The sequence below is a fragment of the Cryptomeria japonica genome, chromosome 7 (genome assembly GCF_030272615.1).
Source record: "Cryptomeria japonica chromosome 7, Sugi_1.0, whole genome shotgun sequence".
Lineage (NCBI taxonomy): Eukaryota > Viridiplantae > Streptophyta > Pinopsida > Cupressales > Cupressaceae > Cryptomeria > Cryptomeria japonica.
Window position 1 is genome coordinate 728688924 of NC_081411.1, and position 19576 is coordinate 728708499.

Genomic DNA, 19576 nt, shown 5'->3' on the forward strand with positions numbered 1-19576 from the left:
GTTAGCTTGGCATCTGTATTAAACATTTAGTATCAAAACTATCAATCCAACCAGAAACAGACCTTTCACTGATTGGAACTTCCTTAGAAAGTGATATACCTGCAGTATTCAAGAGAGTTGAGAGGAAAAGAAAACCTTCACCGACACCTTCTCCTACACCAAAAGACAGAAGCAATAGGCAGTAAGGCCCCTAGCAAAGAAATTAACTCCAAAGAAAAAGAAGTTGACTCATAAGAAGAAGTCAAAACAAAATATTGCTCCTATTGATAAATTACTGGATGAAATTACTGAGGATGGCAAGTTGAAGAATATCAGCAAACTATATAACACACTATCTGCTGATGACAAAGAGAGAGTAGAGAACAGTGTAATATTACACTTTGATATTTTCAAGAAATTTTTTATGCATGTTGTTGATGAAATACCGATAGATCTATATAATAGACTAGAAGCTAGAAGAGTAGCTATTATTGAGTTATACAAGAAAATAAAAATTGAAAAACTACTTGTTGTACATCCTGTTAACTCACCTGATGAGATAGATCAATTGATCTCTAAGGCTAACCGGTTAGTATTTTCAATTGCTCACCGACATGTAGCACTAATGGCAGGAAGAGTGAATCAGATAACAGAGGAAACAACAGATGCATGGGATATATTCCTAGTAGAAAAAGAAAAATAGGAAGAGTATCAAAAACATAAAACGTTCAAGGTATATCAAAAGGATAGGGACAAAGGAAAAGGCAAGGTTGGTGGACCTCCCAATATAAAGATAACATACAACTTACCCCCACCGCCTTCAGATACTCCACCGACATACACTACTAAAAATCAACCGGCAATAGAGAGTATGAAGACAACACACGAGGACACAAATCTTGATTCTGAGGTGCTGTACACAATGAATATCGACACACAGGAAGTCAACATTGTGGTTGATAAGGAAACAAGCGAGCAAAGAGATGTGGCAACTGAGTCACCGGTAGAAGACACAACATTTGAGACAAATGTTGAAGATAAAGTTGGAGACATTGAAATTGGGAGTGAGCAACAAACTGAACAGACAACAAATATAGGAAAAGCTGATAGCACTGGTGTACATAATATTGGGTAACCGACAAATGATAACAATAAAAAATTTGTTGAGATACCGACTGTAGATATTTCAAGAGCAAGCACAGAGAAACTGGTAGAAAATACAGAGTCACAAGTAGAAAAACCGACAGTGGATACCACTGAAAAATCATTAGAGGCACCATCAGAGAAACCATCAGTAGAGAGTACAAAGAAATAGGTAGAACGACAAGTTCATTCACAAGTACATTCAGAGACAGTGCCACCGGCTACAACTGAAAGACCTAAACCTTTGGTAGCTAAAATGCAGACACAAATTGATCCTCCAGTGAACGAGGAAAGAAATGCTATTATCACCACCGACAGATTAAAAATTTTGAAGACAGTTGGATAGACATCCGGAAACTCCATGTTAAGACCAACAAATGTAACAGAGGTATTGCTAGATTCAATTAAGAAAATAACAGATTGTATTGCACTAACATATAAGGCTATTGATGACACCATACCAATTTTGAAGATGATTGAACCCAAGTGTAAAATAGAGAATAAAGATTCTTTAGAACAATTAGACACATTGTCTAAATTCATCACCGATAACCTAATCACTATTGATCAAATAAATGAGGATACTTATAAGCAAAGGATGATAAAAGAAAAAGAGAAATTCTTTATGGAAATTGTGAATAAGAACAAAGAGGAGATGGATACTCTTTTACTGGAACTCAATGAAATCATTTTTGACTTCAAGAAATTGTACAGGGATACATGCAAAATGAATGTATTAATAGAAGATCCTGACAAAGAAATCAGAAAGACACATGATAAGATTAACAATATTGCTGACAATATAATTGGAACATCAGATTCATTTTTGGAATTATAGAAGAAAATTGCAGAGCAGGAAGAGAAAATCAGGAAACTGGAAAATGAAAAACAAAGAATAAAGGACAAAGCAAAGGACTTAAAATGCAGACTTGGTCCAAGATTAGAGTATCTTATTTCTTTGAGAAAAGAAATATCTGAGGCTTTGGTTCCCAGACTAAAGACACTGGAAGAGAAAATGCACATACTCAGCAAAGACATAAATTCAAATTTGACAGATATCTTTCAGAGTGTTACCCACCAGTTACAAGAAACCAGGCAGGACTCCACTGACAGTGAATGACAACCTTTGTCATTGATGTCAAAGGGGGAGTAAAGGCTATGAGAAAAATGATCAGAAAATAGCTCATCAACTCAGGGGGAGCTCATTTTTTTTGGTAAGACAATTCTGGTAGACTCATTTTTGGATGACACTTTTTGGATTTTTCTCATGAGTGTTGCCATCAATGCCAAAGGGGGAGATTGTTGGCAAATGCACACTCCAATGAGAAATTGTAGGTTATTGAAGGTTTTGTCATTGATGGTAACCTTGCAATCATATGATACCGACAAGACAATATACTGGTACCCGGCACTGACAACGACAGACTCTACACTAACACACAGAACACCGACAGACAAAGGATAGATATCGGCACCCTACCCGACAAGAATTTTTTTTATAATGTATTTTGTAATTAATTGTAAAATTATTGTAAGCCGATATGGCGAGTTGTAATATGACTCATGTATGTATGAGATCATTGTAGAATATTTTGTAAGAAGAATGTGATAGGCGAAATAAGGTAGACCTAATATGCGAATTATAGGTTAAGGGTTTATGTATGAAGCAGAGCTAAAACCAGTACTGGATCTGGCATAGAACATGCTAATTTGAAGTAGTACAAGACATTGGATTTGTATAATCCATTTTGTAAGTCAGTGTGACTTCTTATTTTGTATTTGAGTAGTGAGCTCTAGGCACTTGGCCTTCCTGCATGTGCAGACCCCTATTGTAAGAGTAATATTCACTTATTGGCCAGTAAGCAAATATTGTGGGTCACAAATCTCACCGAGGTTTTCCCCACACTGGGTTTCCTCGTTAAACTACTATGTTATGGTGTGCTTTTCATGTGGTTGTTGTTATTTTTGTTTATTGCATTATTTTTGGTTTATCGGTATTAAGTCAAGTAAATTCATCCACCAGTTAGATACCGATTCACCCCCCCCCCCCCCCCCCCCCCCCCCCTCTATCCTGAAACACATAAATTTTTTATCTATAAATGATAAAAAAATAATTATTTTAAATTTTGGTTTGTAACATCAATACCCAGGGCATGCAGTTGGTTTGATAGTGATATGTTGAATATTTTTTATTTTATTTAGTTTTGAAGTCCGACTAATTATAGTTTGGATATAGGTGCATGTTTGAACACATAACTTGTTCTATATCTATCAAACTTTAATTTAATTTTTTTTGTTAGAAAGAAAACATCAATACCTAGGGCATAGATATTTTTTAATATTTTTTAATTAGTTTACTAATTTTCCCAATGCATTAAACAAAGAAGTTCATATTCGGTGAAAAATCTACATTCATTAGAAATAAAATGAAAAATATATTAATGAAATTAAATATATTAAAATTATAATATTTGGAAATATTATAATAAGGACTAAATGCTTAAAAAACCAAAACTTCTAAATTGATTCATTTTTCCCCCCGAAAGCTAATGTAAAATTTGTTTTTTATCAACATTTGATAGATGCAAAGGAGACTCCATTCCATGTATGATTTAGAAGTAGAGAGGTTATATCCAAGAATTTTTTATCTAAGAGCCTTTCATCTAACTCTCTTCAATTAATAACTTCAAATGAGACCTCTTAAAACTTAAATCAATATATTTTCTAAAAAATGTATGATTTCAGCAAAAATTAGGATGTACCAAAAAGTGGGAACCAGTATTGTGAGTTCACCCATACATATTACGCAATGAGGCATTGAAGTATATCTAGCCAAAGTTAGAGAAATTTTAGAAATGCCACCTCTTAAGAATACCAATTAATTGAGGTAATTGCAAGGAAAGCATCAATTAATTTGCAAATTCATAGTTCATCTTGTAGATAAGTGTCACCCATTTCAACATTTTCTTCACAAGAATATCAAGTATAATTGGGATGACAAGTGCCAACAAGCTTTTCAATTGTTCAAGGTTTATCTCATGAATCCACCAGTACTCGTGCCACCAACTCAAGGAAAACCATCATTACTCTACATATCAACAACGATGACAACATTAGGGGTACTTTTGGCACAACAAGACCATGAAGGAAAAGAACGATCCATTTACTACATCAATTGCACTTTGGTAGGAAATGAGCTTAATTACACTCCAATTGAGCGTGCGTCTTGTCATATTTTTTTCTTCGTAGAAATTGTGACATTACATGCTAACTCATAAAACAAACCTCAAAGCAAGAATCAACCAACTTAAATACCTATACTCAACAAGGTGACTCTCACAAGTAGGCTAGCTAAGTGGATGATGATGCTAAGTGAATTAGACATAATGAGTATGTTGATAGGAAAGATATCAAAGGACAAGTCATTCCAAATCAAATTGTATATGGACGAATGATCGATGATTATCCTCTTGTCTCAAAATTTTTGAATGAATCCATCTTCACAATGACATAGTCCAGATTATGATAACTTTATTTTGATGGATCATATACACAACATGGAGTAGGAGTAAGCATGCTCTTCATCACACCTCAAGGAGATTATATTCTTAAGTCATATCAATTATCCTTCTCTTGCATGAGAAATATTGTAGAGCATGAGGCATTAACTACAAATCTACAAATTACAATACAAAGGAAGATCCATGAACTACATGTTTTTGGTGACTCTCAACTAGTGATCCATAAAAAAAATGATGATTATCAAACAAAAGATGAGAAATTGAATCCTTATAAGAAATTGGTGGATGAATTCAAGAATTAATTCATTGAGATAGCCTTTGAGGAGATTTTGGGAGAAAAAAATTGAGTTGCAAATGCCATGGCTACTATTTCCTCCTTGATCAATGACATAGAACACAACCCACTGTGATTTCTGGGTGGATAGTCTTTTGTCCCTACATATGAGATCACTCTTTTTGAGCTAATATGTGTTATTGGTCTTGATTCCCCTTGGTACAATGATATTTCCACTTACCTTCACGATAACACCCTTACACTGAACATTTTGAACAACCAACAACATACCTTTATCCAACAAACCTCTCGCTATGTCATCATTGCTAACACACTTTACTGACAGGGTCTTGATGGTACTATTCTTAGATGTTTACAGAGTGAGGAAGCTCAAATTACATTGTGTTAAGTCTACAAAGGTATATATGGGGCTCACTCTAGTGGTCCAACATTAGCCAAGAAACTTACGATTGATTACTACTATCCCACAATGAAAAAGGATGCATATCAATCTGTAAAGAAATGCAAGCAGTGTCAAATTCATGGGGATCTAATACATGCACCATCACAAGCGCTTCAACTGATCACCACACCATGGCTCTTTTGTCAACGGGGACTCAATCTTGATACAAAGAGAGAAAGGTCTTTCATATTTTCTTTGTCACATGTCACAGAAGTGGACCTAGAATGTGTAGGTCATGAAGTGGTATACGAAGATAAATTAGATGGAGGATCAATATTATGCTTTAGGAGAAGGTTCTACAGCTCATCAATCTTCTTTGCATAACATAGATTCTCATCATATCATGTCTTAATACATTATGTACACTTCAGTTTATCCTTCTTCAATGAAAACCTCGTAGAAGAGAAAAAAGAATCTAAATAATTCTATGATTGTTTTCTTTAGCTACTCATATGACTTGAAATCCTTATGTTTTTATTTATTTTATTTTCCATTGGAAGTTGTTTGATCTTGGGTCTAGTACTCTAGATGAAAGAAGAACTTGTGATTTGATATAGTTGAATGCCATCTGAACCAATTTTTTTTGCTCACGAATGAGGCATAAAGAAAAATAATCAAGTGAAGGTAGGGTGAACCTAGCACTAAATTCATCCATAATAGTATAAAATGTAGAAATAAAAATTGGATAATGAGGACCAAGTTTGGCAAGGATGGAGAGAATCAACTAAGAGTCTTTCTTTTGAATATCACACTGCTAGAACTTTAATCTGAGAATTGGGATTGGTGAATAAGTTCTTTATGCTATCGAAATCTCTAGGATTCAAGTTGATAAGATCATTGTCCAAATATATATTTTTTCAATGCATCCTACTTCCTAAGCAAGGACTGTAATATAGTCTAGATCTAAATAGGAGAGGTGCAGGAGTCAACATGAAAGAGAAAATATTGAGAGATGGACATGTATAATGTCTCAAAAGCCTCTTCACACCTACTAAACCATTTTCTCTTCACAACAACAATTGAGGGCTCAAGTTCTCTACCCATGGTCACTCTGTATAACTCATCTTTCCTCTAGAATAATTGTTGCATCATTTTTTTAGCCATACTAGTTAAATGTAGTGATGGGAGTAACATGATTTGGATATATGATAAATGAATGAAAAATATATATAAATTGTTTGATAAAACAATATAGACACTCTCAATGCTAAAAAATTTCACTTGGATCTGAAAAAATTATCTTTTTTGCATGTTTTTAAAGAAAGGAACCCAACAAATAAGATCTAATATCTAAATAAAATAGTATATACTTGGTAAATATTTTGTAAAAATGAGCTTGATATTTATGTAAAGGACTGAAACACATTTTTCAATGGTCCCTAGATCTTGCCTCAATTCTTATGCCTTAAATAAAAATCACCAAAAACTTATTCTTATGCCTTAAATAAAAATCACCAAAAACTTATTCTTATGCCTTAAATAAAAAATCACCAATAACTTTAACTGTTCAAATTTTGACAAAACGATAGTTGATCTTTTGGTTTTGGGATGCTCTAAACATAATGGAAATGTTTGTTTGTGCCCAAAGTGCACTAATAATTCTCTCAAGGTCAAATCCTTCAAGAATTTAGACAGATACTTAGTATATCTAGAGCTTTGATACCATGTTGGAGTTATTTGTTCAACCCAAGAAGTCCATGAATCACTTGCAAGCAAAACACCTATTAGAAATGGAGATCAAACAAGATAGATTTTCCCAACAATTTAAGAATTGTATTGATGCGATAAAGATGGAATGATTACAAATGAGTAGAGAATTTATTTTTAGAAAGAAAGAGAAACCTAATCTAAATTAGTGAAACTAAAATTAGCTCAAAAAACTAAAGACTAGCCCAAATAAGTGAACTATTATTAGCCATATCATATAACACATAATAAGAACCTAAGTTTAACTTAAGTGAATAAAGTAATTAAATAGCCTAATTATAGAATTAATTGTTGGCCATATGGAAGAATTGATTATGGGGAGATTGATTATGTGTTGCATTGATGTTTTGTCATTGATGTCGACACTAGCTATTATGGTTGGTTATCGGCATACAAGTTTTGGTTACTAATAGGAGATCTAGTGTTACCGGCAAAAGGGACTCACTTCCGACATGTTTGGATCAATGGAATATGTTTGGTTATATGTGTTACATGCTCTTGGGACATGTTTTGGTTAGTTGGGATTGACTTGGTGATCAGATGCTATCATACACTCTAGTAAGCCTATGCTGGTAGGGGTTTAATGTTTTACTGATAGAGATTTTATTGAGAATCTTTGACAGGATGCATAAGTGGTGTTGGTGCAGCTTCTAGATGGAATTCAAGATGTAGAAGGTGATCCTTGATCGTGCCTCAACTAGTTGGAGACATCTCTTTGGTGTGGTAGACCCAAATAGGTCTAGTACCTATCTAGGTTATGGACCAGTATCATGTTAACGTGCTCTCTACATGTTATCGGGATTACGGATTGGTTAATGTTGTTTTGGTCTAAAGACGACATGTCATATCATTGTAATATGGATGTATGTAATGATCTTTTTGTAATATCTTTTAGGTGGCTGAACTAATTGGTTTAGGCCTTAGGGTTTGTATAAATCAATGTAAGATGTCATTGTAGATCGTTGTAGTGGACAAGGCATGGGAATGTGATGTGTGAATAATGTAATATCATTCAGGCAGAGGATTTGGTCAATCATTGAAGATCAAATTGGGTTTATGTAAGAGGTCAAAGGCCTCTGGTATTGAGCTTAACCGAGAGTGTAATTAGGCATGGTAGATGCTATCTCTGGCAATTCATTATACTAGATTTCCAATTATCTTGAGGTGTTTATAACCTCTCTGTAGTCAGTGAGACTCTTTTGTAATGAATAATGCACTCTAGGTAGTGTGCATTCGTGCATGTACAAGCCCCTCATTGTATCACATACTTTCTGTTGAAGTGTCATCTGACTGTGGGTAGGATTCTCGTCGTGGTTTTTCCCTTTACTAGGTTTTTCATGTACAAATCATGATGTTATGTGGTATGGTTGCATTGTGTTGATTATCTATTTCATTGTTAAGTTGTATTGCTTACCAGTATCTATTGATACCTATATATGTTTCTGCTATTCTGGTATTTAATGTTTATGTGCTTCGGTTAAAGGTTGTAAAGTGGATTAATAGATATAATTTGTTGACAACTGATTCACTCCCCCCCCACTCCTCTCAGTTGTCCACTGGTTATCCTAACAATTGGTATCAGAGTTTTGGTCCTCTTTTGTAGAAGCTTAACCACTTGAGGTAGATCCTTTGGCAACTAATCCACGGACAACTATTTTCTGAAGAGAGATCCCTAAGCTTGATGGAACAAATTATGGGATATGGAAAATCTAAATGGAGACTCATCTTAGATGTCTTGGCAAGGATATTTGGGAGATCATTGAGAAAGGATATACACCTCATGATTCAACATCTAATAATCTTGCTCCTGCAGACTTGGATAAAAGTATTGAGAATGAGTGCAAAGCTAAAGAAGCCCTCCTATGTGCACTTACTGCTCAGCAGATCATGGGATTTACTGATAAATCATCTACAAAGGTTATGTGGGATAAATTGCGAACTTTGAATGAAGGTGACCCTACTATCAAAATTTCTAAACTTGATGGTTATCGGGTAAGGTATGAGAACTTGAAGATGGATGACAATGAAAGGATTGCTACATTTATGGAAAGAGTAAATGAGATTGTCATAAGAATACAATGTTGTGGAGGATCTCTAAGTGAAGATGAAATATTTTTCAAAGTCTTGAGAGCCCTTTCACCGACTTACAAGATGAAGGCAATTGCAATTAATGAATTGAGAACAATGGAAGACACTTTAGTTAATAGAGACATTCTGATTGGGAAGTTATCTGCTTTTGAGATTGAAGAATTTGGACCTTTTGGAGCTGCAAAATCTGAACCTTCTTTTCATGCATCATCATCATCTACCGGCAAGAGTGATTGGAAAGCCCTATATGCAAAAGAATTGGAAGATATGAGGAAAGAGGATGAAGAATTTGAGAAACTTGAAGCCTTCTTTGCTAGAAGAGTACCTTAAGGACCGACGGGAATTAAGTATGAAGGAAAAACACCTTTTAAATGTTTTGTATGTAATAAGATTGGTCATTTTGCATCTAGATGTCCTGAAAGGAATGCAAGATTTGAAGAAGGAGTTAAGAAATCATTCAAGCCTAATCAGAACAGATATAGATTGAAGAGAAATAAGCAATGTTATATAGCGGATGAGGAAGGAGTAAGTGATGACTCTAAGGATGAACCGATAGAAGACTATGCTAGTGGATTCGATAATGGAAAGGAATGGGTGTTCTATGCCCTAAAGAAATATGAACCGAAACTGGCTATCAAGAATGAAGAAAAGGCCCTGGCAGCAAAAGTTGAAGACAAGGACAAATGGGTAGTTGATAGTGGATTCTCACATCATATGACTGGAGATAAAAGAAAATTTATGTCCCTGCAAGAATACAATGGTGGTCAAGTAAGATTTGGAGATGACAAAGCATGTATGATCAAAGGTAGAGGTACTATTTCTCTGGATGGTAAGCATAATACTAATAATGTCTATTATGTAGAAAGTTTAAAGCATAATCTGTTAAGTGTTGGTCAATTGGTGGACAAGGGATTCCAACTTCAATTCAAAGATAGAAAATGCAAAATCATTAACAAGACTAGTTTGGAGATTGCTACCGGTGCTCAGAATGGAGGTAATATCTTTCACCTGAAAATTGGTAATAAGACATGTTTGATTTCTCATATTGATGAGAGTTGGCTATGGAATAAGAGATTGTGTCATGTTAATTTTGATTGTATTGTCAAAATCAGTTCAACAAAAGCAGTTAGAGATATACCTAAGATTATGAAGCCTAATAATCTGGTATGTAAGGAATGTCAATTTGGATAGAAAGTTAGAACTTCTTTTAAGATCATACCTGAAAAATCTAATGATGTTCTTGATTTAATTCATACTGACTTATGTGGTCCAGCAAGGACCAGAATCTTTCAAGGTGATAGGTACTTCATGCTAATAAATGATGATTATTCTAGAATGTCGTGGGTGACTTTTCTAAGGGAGAATTCTGAAGCTTTTGAGAAATCTAAGATCTTTAAAGAAAAGGTAGAAATTGAAACTGGATTGAAAATTAAATGTCTAAGATCAGATCAAGGTGGTGAGTTCACTTCTCATGAATTTAACAGTTTTTGTGAGTCAAATGGGATTAGGAAACAGTTATCTGTACCTCAAACTCCTCAGCAGAATGGATTAGTGGAAAGGAAGAATAGAACCATGATGATGGAATTCAAATTGCCTCACATCTACTGGAGAGAAGCAGTGAGTACAACAGTCTACACATTCAACAAAGTTCATATAAAAGGTGAAACCAGTAAGACTCCTTATGAATTATGGTTTGGACATACACCTACTATTAAATATTTCAGAATTTTTGGAAGTAAATGTTATATCAAAAGGGATGATTCAATTGGTTTGATCCTAGATGTGATGAAGGAATATTGATTGGATATTCAAATCAAAGAAAAGCATATTTCTTGGATATTCAAATCAAAGAAAAGCATACAGAAATCAATCTATATCATATGACAGGGAACCGAGAGTGGAAATGATCATAACTGAACTGAAAATGCCTCAACCAATACAGGACACTAAGACAACTACACCAGTACAATCAAAAAATCCAACTGTGACTGATGATCAGATCAGTGAACCTTAAGTTCAAAAGACTCCAATGTATGTAAGATTAAATCATTCTGAAGATCAAATCATTTGAGATAGGAAAAAGGGAGTTATGACAAGAAGAAGACTGGAAAATGAAGAGGTATGTCTTATTTCTCAAGTTGAACTAGCATCCGTTATTGAAGCTTGTAAAGATAAACATTGATTAAAGGATATGGAAGATGAATTAGATCAGATAGAGAAGAATGAGACTTGGACTTTAGTTCCTCAGCCTAAAAGTAAGAATGTTATTGGAACTAAATGGGTTTTTAGAAATAAACTAAATGAGGATGGTCAAGTTGTAAGAAATAAGGCTAGATTGGTTTGTAAAGGATATTATCAAATGGAAGGAATTGTTTATGGTGAGACATTTGCACCTGTAGCTAGAATTGAAGTTGTTAGACTATTTCTTGCCTATGCAACATATAAGAACTATAAGGTCTATCAAATGCATGTTAAATGTGAATTTTTGAATGGTAAACTTGAAGAAGAAGTATACATTGAACAGTCTAATGTATTTTCACTGACAGATGACAAAGATACGGTTTGTAGGTTAAGGAAAGAATTATATAGATTGAAACAAGCTCCTAGAGCTTGGTATGCAAGGTTGAATAAATATCTTTTGAAGCTTGGTTTTACTAAAGGCAGTGCTGACAGTAATTTATATTACAAGATCACTGGTGATGATATTCTGATTATTGAAGTATTTGTTGATGATATCATTTCTGGAGGAGAAGATATATTATGCATGGAACTTTCTAATAATATGAAGAATGAATTTGAAATGTCCATGATTGGTGAAATGAGATTTTTCTTAGGTTTACAGATTACTCAAATTGAAAAAGGCATTTTTATCTGTCAAACTAAGTATCTAAGGGAACTGTTGAAGAAGTTTGGTTTGGATAATTCCAAACTGGTAAGTACTCCTATGGTGACAAGTGAGAATAATCTATCAAAGACACATTAGCACTGGTAAATTTGACAACATATAAGTCTATGATTGGTGGCTTGTTCTATCTTACTCAGACTATACCAGATATTATGAATGCCGTGAGTATTGTTTCAAGATATCAAAGTAATCCTAAAAAAAATCACAAATGTGCAGTAAAGAGGATATTCCAGTATTTGCAAGGAACAATAGAATATGGCTTATGGTATTCTAGAGATGATAACGTCACTTTATGTACATATACAAATTCAGATTGGGCTAGAGATATTGATGACATGAAGAGCACTTCTAGTGGAGCTTTCTTTCTTGGAACGAAATTGGTTTCATGGATCAGCAAAAAATAGTCATGCATTTCTTTATCTATTGTAGAAGTTGAATATGTTGCAGTAACAACCAATTGTACACAAGTCTTGTGGATGAAGAAAATGTTGAAGGATATCAGGGTAAATTATAGTGAATTGGTAGTTATCTATTGTGATAACTCTGCAACTATTGACATGTCTAATAATCCGGTATTTCACTCCAAGACTAAACACATATCAATAAAGTATAACTTCCTGAAGGACAAAGTGGAAGAAAAGGAAGTCAAATTGGTTTATATGAACACTAAAGAGAAGATTGCAAATATATTCACTAAACTATTGTCTAAAGAATCATTTGAATATTTGAGAGACAGGTTAGGGGTATCTACCCCTTTGGTAGAGACTTAGATGATTATGCAATGCATCATTCCAGTATGGATCAACAACTTTATCCTTTGCTTCGGATTGATGTAGTGGTGCTACTACTCAGGTGGAGTAGTCAGCTTTGAGATTCAAAGAATTTTGATAGCTATGTCATATCTTTTGCATTGATGTCAAAGGGGGAGTTATATGTGAAAAATAATGTTTATGGGAGAGATTCAAATTGGACTGCACTCCTCAGGGGGAGTCAATTTCTCATGAGAAATGTTTGGCACTTCTTGGCACTTAGAAGTTTTTTTTTTCACATCTAGTGTTTCCATCAATGCCAAAGGGGGAGATTGTTGGCTATGTGGAAGATTGATTATGAGGAGATTGATTATGTGTTTCATTGATGTCAACACTAGTTGTTATGGTTGGTTACCGATAGATAGGTTTTGGTTACCGGTAGAAGATCTAGTGTTACCAACAGAAGGGACTGTCTATTGGACATTTTCGACATGTTTGGATCAATGGAATATGTTTGGTTCTATGTGTTACATGATCTTGGGACATGTTTTGATCAGTTGGCATTGACTTGGTGATCAGATGCTATCATACACTCTAGTAAGCCTATACCTGTAAGGGTTTAAGGTTTTAATGGCAGAGCTTTTATTGAGAATCTTTGACAGGATGCATAAGTGGTGTTGGTGCGGCTTCCAGATGGAATTTAGGATGTAGAAGGTGATCCTTGATCGTTCCTCGACTGGTTGGATATATAACTTTGGCATGGTGGACCCAGAATAGGTCCGGTACCTATCTAGGTTATGGACCGATATCATGTTAACGTGTTCTCTACACGTTACCCGGATTATTTACGGATTGGTTAATGTTGTTTTGGTTTAAATATGGCTTGGCATATCATTGTAATATGGATGTATGTATGATCTTATTGTAATATCTTTTAGGTGGCCGAGCTAATTGGTTTAGGCCTTAGGGTTTGTATAAATCAATGTAAGATCTCATTGTAGATCGTTGTAGTGGACAAGGCATGTGAATGTAATGTGCAAATAATGTAATATCATTCAGGAAGAGGATTTGGTTGATCATTGAATATCAAATTGGTTTTATGTAAGAGGTCAAAGGCCTCCAGTATTGAGCTTAACCAAGACTGTAATTAGGCATGGTAGATACTATCTCTAGCAGTTCATTCTACTAGATTGTTGTCCAATTATCTTGAGGTGTTAATAACCTCTCAGTAGTCAATGTGACTCTTTTGTAATGAGAAGTGCGCTCTAGGCAGTGTGCCTTCATGCATGTCCAAGCCCCTCATTGTATCACATACTTTCTACAAAAGTGTCATCTGACTATGGGTAGGCTTCCCGCCATGGTTTTTCCCTTTACCGGGTTTTCCATGTACAAATCATGGTGTTATGTTGTATGGTTGCATTGTGTTGATTATCTATTTCATTGTTAAGTTGTGTTGCTTAGTGGTATCTATTTCTGCTATTCCGGTATTTAATGTTTATGTGCTCTGGTTAAAGGTTGTAAAGTGGATTAATAGATATTGGTATGTGCACCAAGTTGTGGTACCAAAAAGGTGCCACTTTTTATCTTTTCATAAAAACGCGTCATTGACATGAAAAGGTTGTCCAAACCTTTTGGTATTCTCTAATGCAAACTATTTGGTGAGCACCAAATATGGTGCTCGCCAAATTCAAAATTTTGAATTTTCACGTTTGGCATGTGCTAAATTTGGTGCTCGCCAAATATGAAACGTCAACTTTTTGCATTTTGCGAGCGCCAAATTCTCTACATTATCCAATTTTTCATTTTGGGAACATTTTTCATCTTGGGCACAAGTTATACCCACTCGGTAGGAGAATATAAGTCACATTTCAATATGTCTTTTTCCTTTCTTATACTTTAAGTTATATTTCATGTATATATTGGCAGGATGTTTGAGAGTGGTTCTAGCTCTATAGGAGTTATAATTTAGATTCTAGTTTTTAGAGGATCATATAAAATTTTAGATAGTCAAATTTCAGTAATCAAAATGTCAAATTTCAATAATCAGCATGCTCCTATTAGCATTTTTATCTCTATATCTATTTCCCACTCTTATCTCTCTCACTTCTCTCTCTTCTCTCTAGGTATATCCCACCCTCTCTGCCTTTCATTCTTGAATCACATTTCTATCCTTGACTCCTTCACTTTCTCTTCTTCTCTGTCATTCTCTTAATATTATTTTCCCCTCCCTCTCCATTCTCTTGGTTAATGTTTATCCCTTCTATCCTCTCTCTCCCCATATCTAGGTCTCACCCTCCCTCCCTCCTTATATTACAACCCACCTCTCTCTCCTCCTTTAGGTTTCTCACCTATCTAATTGTCCACCCTCTAGTTCTCTCCTTCTATCTATACCTTTCTCTCCCTTCCCCCTTACCCCTATCCATTTATGAACTCTCTCTCTCTCTCTCTCTCTCTCTCTCTCTCTCTCTCTCTCTCTCTCTCTCTCCACACCTATCTATCTCCTCATTCCCTATTCCTTTGACTCCCTCCATGTCTACCTCTCCATCAATGCCCTCTTACTCATCTCTTTCCTCTTTTATATATTACCTCTCTCCATTATCTAGGTCATCACCTCTCCCTCCTACTTTCACTCCCTCCCTCTCAAAAATTTCTAGGTTTCTCCTTCATTCTCTCTCCACCTCTATATCTCTACATCCATGTCTCATTAGGCACCTATCTTTATGCCCCTCTATTTATCTCTCCCCTCTCTCTCCCATCTGGGTATTTAACCTCTCTCACACCCTCTACATATCTCATCTCTCTATCTATCCCCTCTCTAGTTCTCTCCCTTCATCTCCACCTCTCTCTCTCCATCGCATCTTAACCATCTCCCTTTATGAACTCTCTCCTTCACTTATCTCTCACATTACCTCTTTATCTCCCATAAAATCTAGATCTATTACTCTCCCTCTCTTCTCTTTATTTCTTCTCTCTCCCCCCTCTCTAGGCCTCTCCTATACTCTCTTCCTCTCTCTCACCTTCCCTCCTTATCTCCATATCCATCCTTCCCTCCCTCCATCTCTCTTCTCCTCCTATTGTTTCTCTCCACTCTCTCTTTGTTCTCTTCATCACTACCTACCCCTCCCAACCTCTCTCTCCATACATATTTTTCTCCTTCCCTCCATCTTTACCTCTCTACCACTCCTTCTTTGTATCATTACCCACCTCTCTCTCCCCCTCTATCTCCCTCACCTCTATCTTTCCACCCTTGGTCTCTCACCTCTCTCTTCCTAGCCTCTAGATCACTCACCTCTATATCTCTCTCATCTCTAATTATTTCCTCTCCAACTGCTTACCCCTCTTTCTCTCTTTGTGAAATTATAAATCTTATTTTCTTCTCTCTTCCTTACCTATCTACCTCTTCCCTCTCTCTTTCTCAATCACTCCCTGCTCATATATCCCTCTCTTCTTAGCTCTCTCTTTCTCTTTATTCTTCCCTCTTTCCTCTTCTCTCTCCCTCCTCTCTCTAGGTCATCACATCTCCCTTTCCTTAGGATCCCATATGACCCCTAATGACACCATATGACCCCTTAGGACACCATATAACCCCTCAAGACACCATATGACCCCTTAAGACACCATATGACCCTTTTTAACCTCCCAGTACATGAAATGACCACTTAAGACACCATATGAACCCTTAGGACAATATGATGTCTTAAGGGGTCCTATGGTGTCTTGAGGGGTCATATGGTGTTCTAACACATGTATGGTCCCTTAGGACCCCATATGACTCCTCAGGACACCATATGACCCTTTTTAACATCTTGGTATGTATTACATGACCCCTTAGCATGCCATATGACCCCTTAGGACAATATGATGTCCTAAGGGGTCAAGGGGTCATATGGTGTCTTAACACATGTATGGCATTTTAGGACCCCATATGACCCCTAAGGACACCATATGACCCCTTAGGACCCCATATGTCCCCTAAAACACCATGTGACCCTTCAAGATGCCATATGACCACTTTTAACATCCTAGTACATGATATGACCCCTTATGGACAAATGATGTCCTAATGGGTCATATGGTGTCCTAAGGGGTGATATGGTGTTCTCAAAGATTTTTGGCCCCTTAGGACCACATATGACCCCTAGCGACACCATATGACCCCTTAGGATCACATGATGTCCTAATGGGTCATATGGTGTCCTAAGGAGTCATATGGTGTTCTAACACGTGTGGTCCCTTAGGAGCTCGTATGACCCCTAACAACACCATATGACCCCTCAAGACCATATGATGTCCTAATGGGTCATATGGTGTCCTAAGGGGTCATATAGTGCTCTAACACATGTGTGGCCCCTTAGGACCCTAAATGACCCCTAATGACACCGTACGACCCATTAGGACACCACATGACCCCATAGGGACCTATAGAACCCCTCATGACACCATATGACTCCTTAAGACACCATATGACCCCTTAGGACACCATATGATCTATTTTAACATCCTAGTACATGACATGACCCCTTAGGACACCATATGACCCCTTAGGACACCATATGAACCCTTAGGACCACATGATGTCCTAAAGGGTCATATGGTGTTATAACACGTGTGGCCCCTTAGGACCCCATATGACCCCTTAGGACACCATATGACCCCTCACAACACCACATGACCCCTTCTAACATCCTAGTGCATGACATGACCCCTTAGGACACCATATGACCCCTTTAAACATCCCAGTAAATGAAATAATGCCTGAGGACACCATATGACCCCTTAGGACACTATATGACCCTTAGGGAACCATATGACCCCTTAGGACCTCATATGACCCCTCAGGACACCATATGACCCCTTAGGACACCATATGACCATATTTAGATAGAGAGAGAAGAGGTAGATAGGTGAGGGGGAGAGAGAAGAAAATAAGAGCTGTAAGTTCACAAAGAGAGAAAGATAGGTAAGGAGGTGGAGAGGAAAGAATTAGAGAGGAAAGAGATATAGAGGTGAGAGATCTAGAGCCTAGGAAGAGAGAGGTGAGAGACCAAGGGTGGAAAGATAGAAGTGAGGGAGATAGAGGGGGAGAGAGAGGTGGGTAATGATATAAAGAGGGAGTGGTAGAGAGGTAGAGATGGAGGGAAGGAGAAACATGAGGATGGAGAGAGAAGTTGGGAGGGAGAGGTAGTGATAAAGAGAAAAAATAGAGATGGAGGGAGGTAAGGATAGATATGGTGATAAGGAGGGAAGGTGAGAGAGAGAAAGAGAGATTACATAGGAGAGACCTGGAGAGGGGAGAGAGAAGAGAGGTAGTCATATGGGGTCCTAAGGGGTCATATGGTGTTCTAACACATGTGTGGCCCTTTAAGACCCCAAATGACCCCTAATGACACCATATGACCCCTAAGGACACCATATGACCTCTAACGACACCATATGACCCCTTAGGACACTATATGACTCTCAAGACACCATATGACCCCTTAGGACCCCACATGACCCCTTGGGACAACATATAACCCCTTAGGACACCATATGACCCTCTAAGACACCATATGACCCATTTTAATATCCTAGTACATGACATGACCCCTTAGGACACCATATGACCTCTTAGGACAAAATGATGTCCTAAGGGGTCATATGGTGTCCTAAGGGGTCATATGGTGTTCTAACACATGTGTGGCCCCTTAGGACCCCATATGACCCCTAACAACACCATATGACCCCTTAGGACACCATATGACCCCTTAGGACCATATGATATCGTAATGGGTCTTATGGTGTCCTAAGGGGTCTTATGGTGTTTTAACACATGTGTGTCCTCTTAGAACCCCATATGACCCCTAAAAACACCTTATGATCCCTTAGTACACCATATGACCCCTTAGGACCATACAATGTCCTAATGGGGCATATGGTGTTCTAACACATGTGTGGCCCCTTAGGATCCCAAATGATTCCTGATGACACCATATGACCCAATAGGACACCATATGACCTCTAATGACACCATATGATCTTTTGCAACACTATATGACCCTTAGGACACCATATGACCCCTTAGGACCCCATATGACCCCTCATGACACTATATGACCCCTTAAGACACCATATGACCATATGACCCCTTAAGACACCGTATGACCTATTTTAACATCTCTCTTCTCCTGCTATTATTTCTCTCTACTTTCTCTTTGTTCTCTTGATCACTACCTATTCTTCCCAGCCTCTCTCCATACCTATATTTCTCCTTCCCTTATTCTTTACCTCTCTACCTCTCCATATTTGTCTCATTACCCACATGTCTCTCCCTCTCTATCTCCCTCACCTCTATCTTTCCACCCTAGGTCTCTCACCTCTTTCTTCCTCGGTTCTAGATCTCCCACCTCTACATCTCTTTCCTCTATAATTAACCACCTCTCTATATCCCCCTCTATCTATGTGTTGGTTAACAGATTTGTCCTTCTTAAATACCTTTAAAAAATGACTCCCAAAATGCCCAAATTGAAAGACAAAAACAAGAACCAATAGTTGAGTCACTTGCAATGGTGAGTGCAAGTGCTCTCTGAATTTTGATATGAAGGTACAACTCCCTTCATCGGATAAAAATGTATATTTTTTGAATATGCTTTTAACCAGAAAGAAAGAAAGGAAAACTAACATCTACCCATAACCATGAAAGTAGATGTCAAAAAATAGATTTATAATGAAGTGAATGAAGATAAGTAAAACACAACTTAATTACCC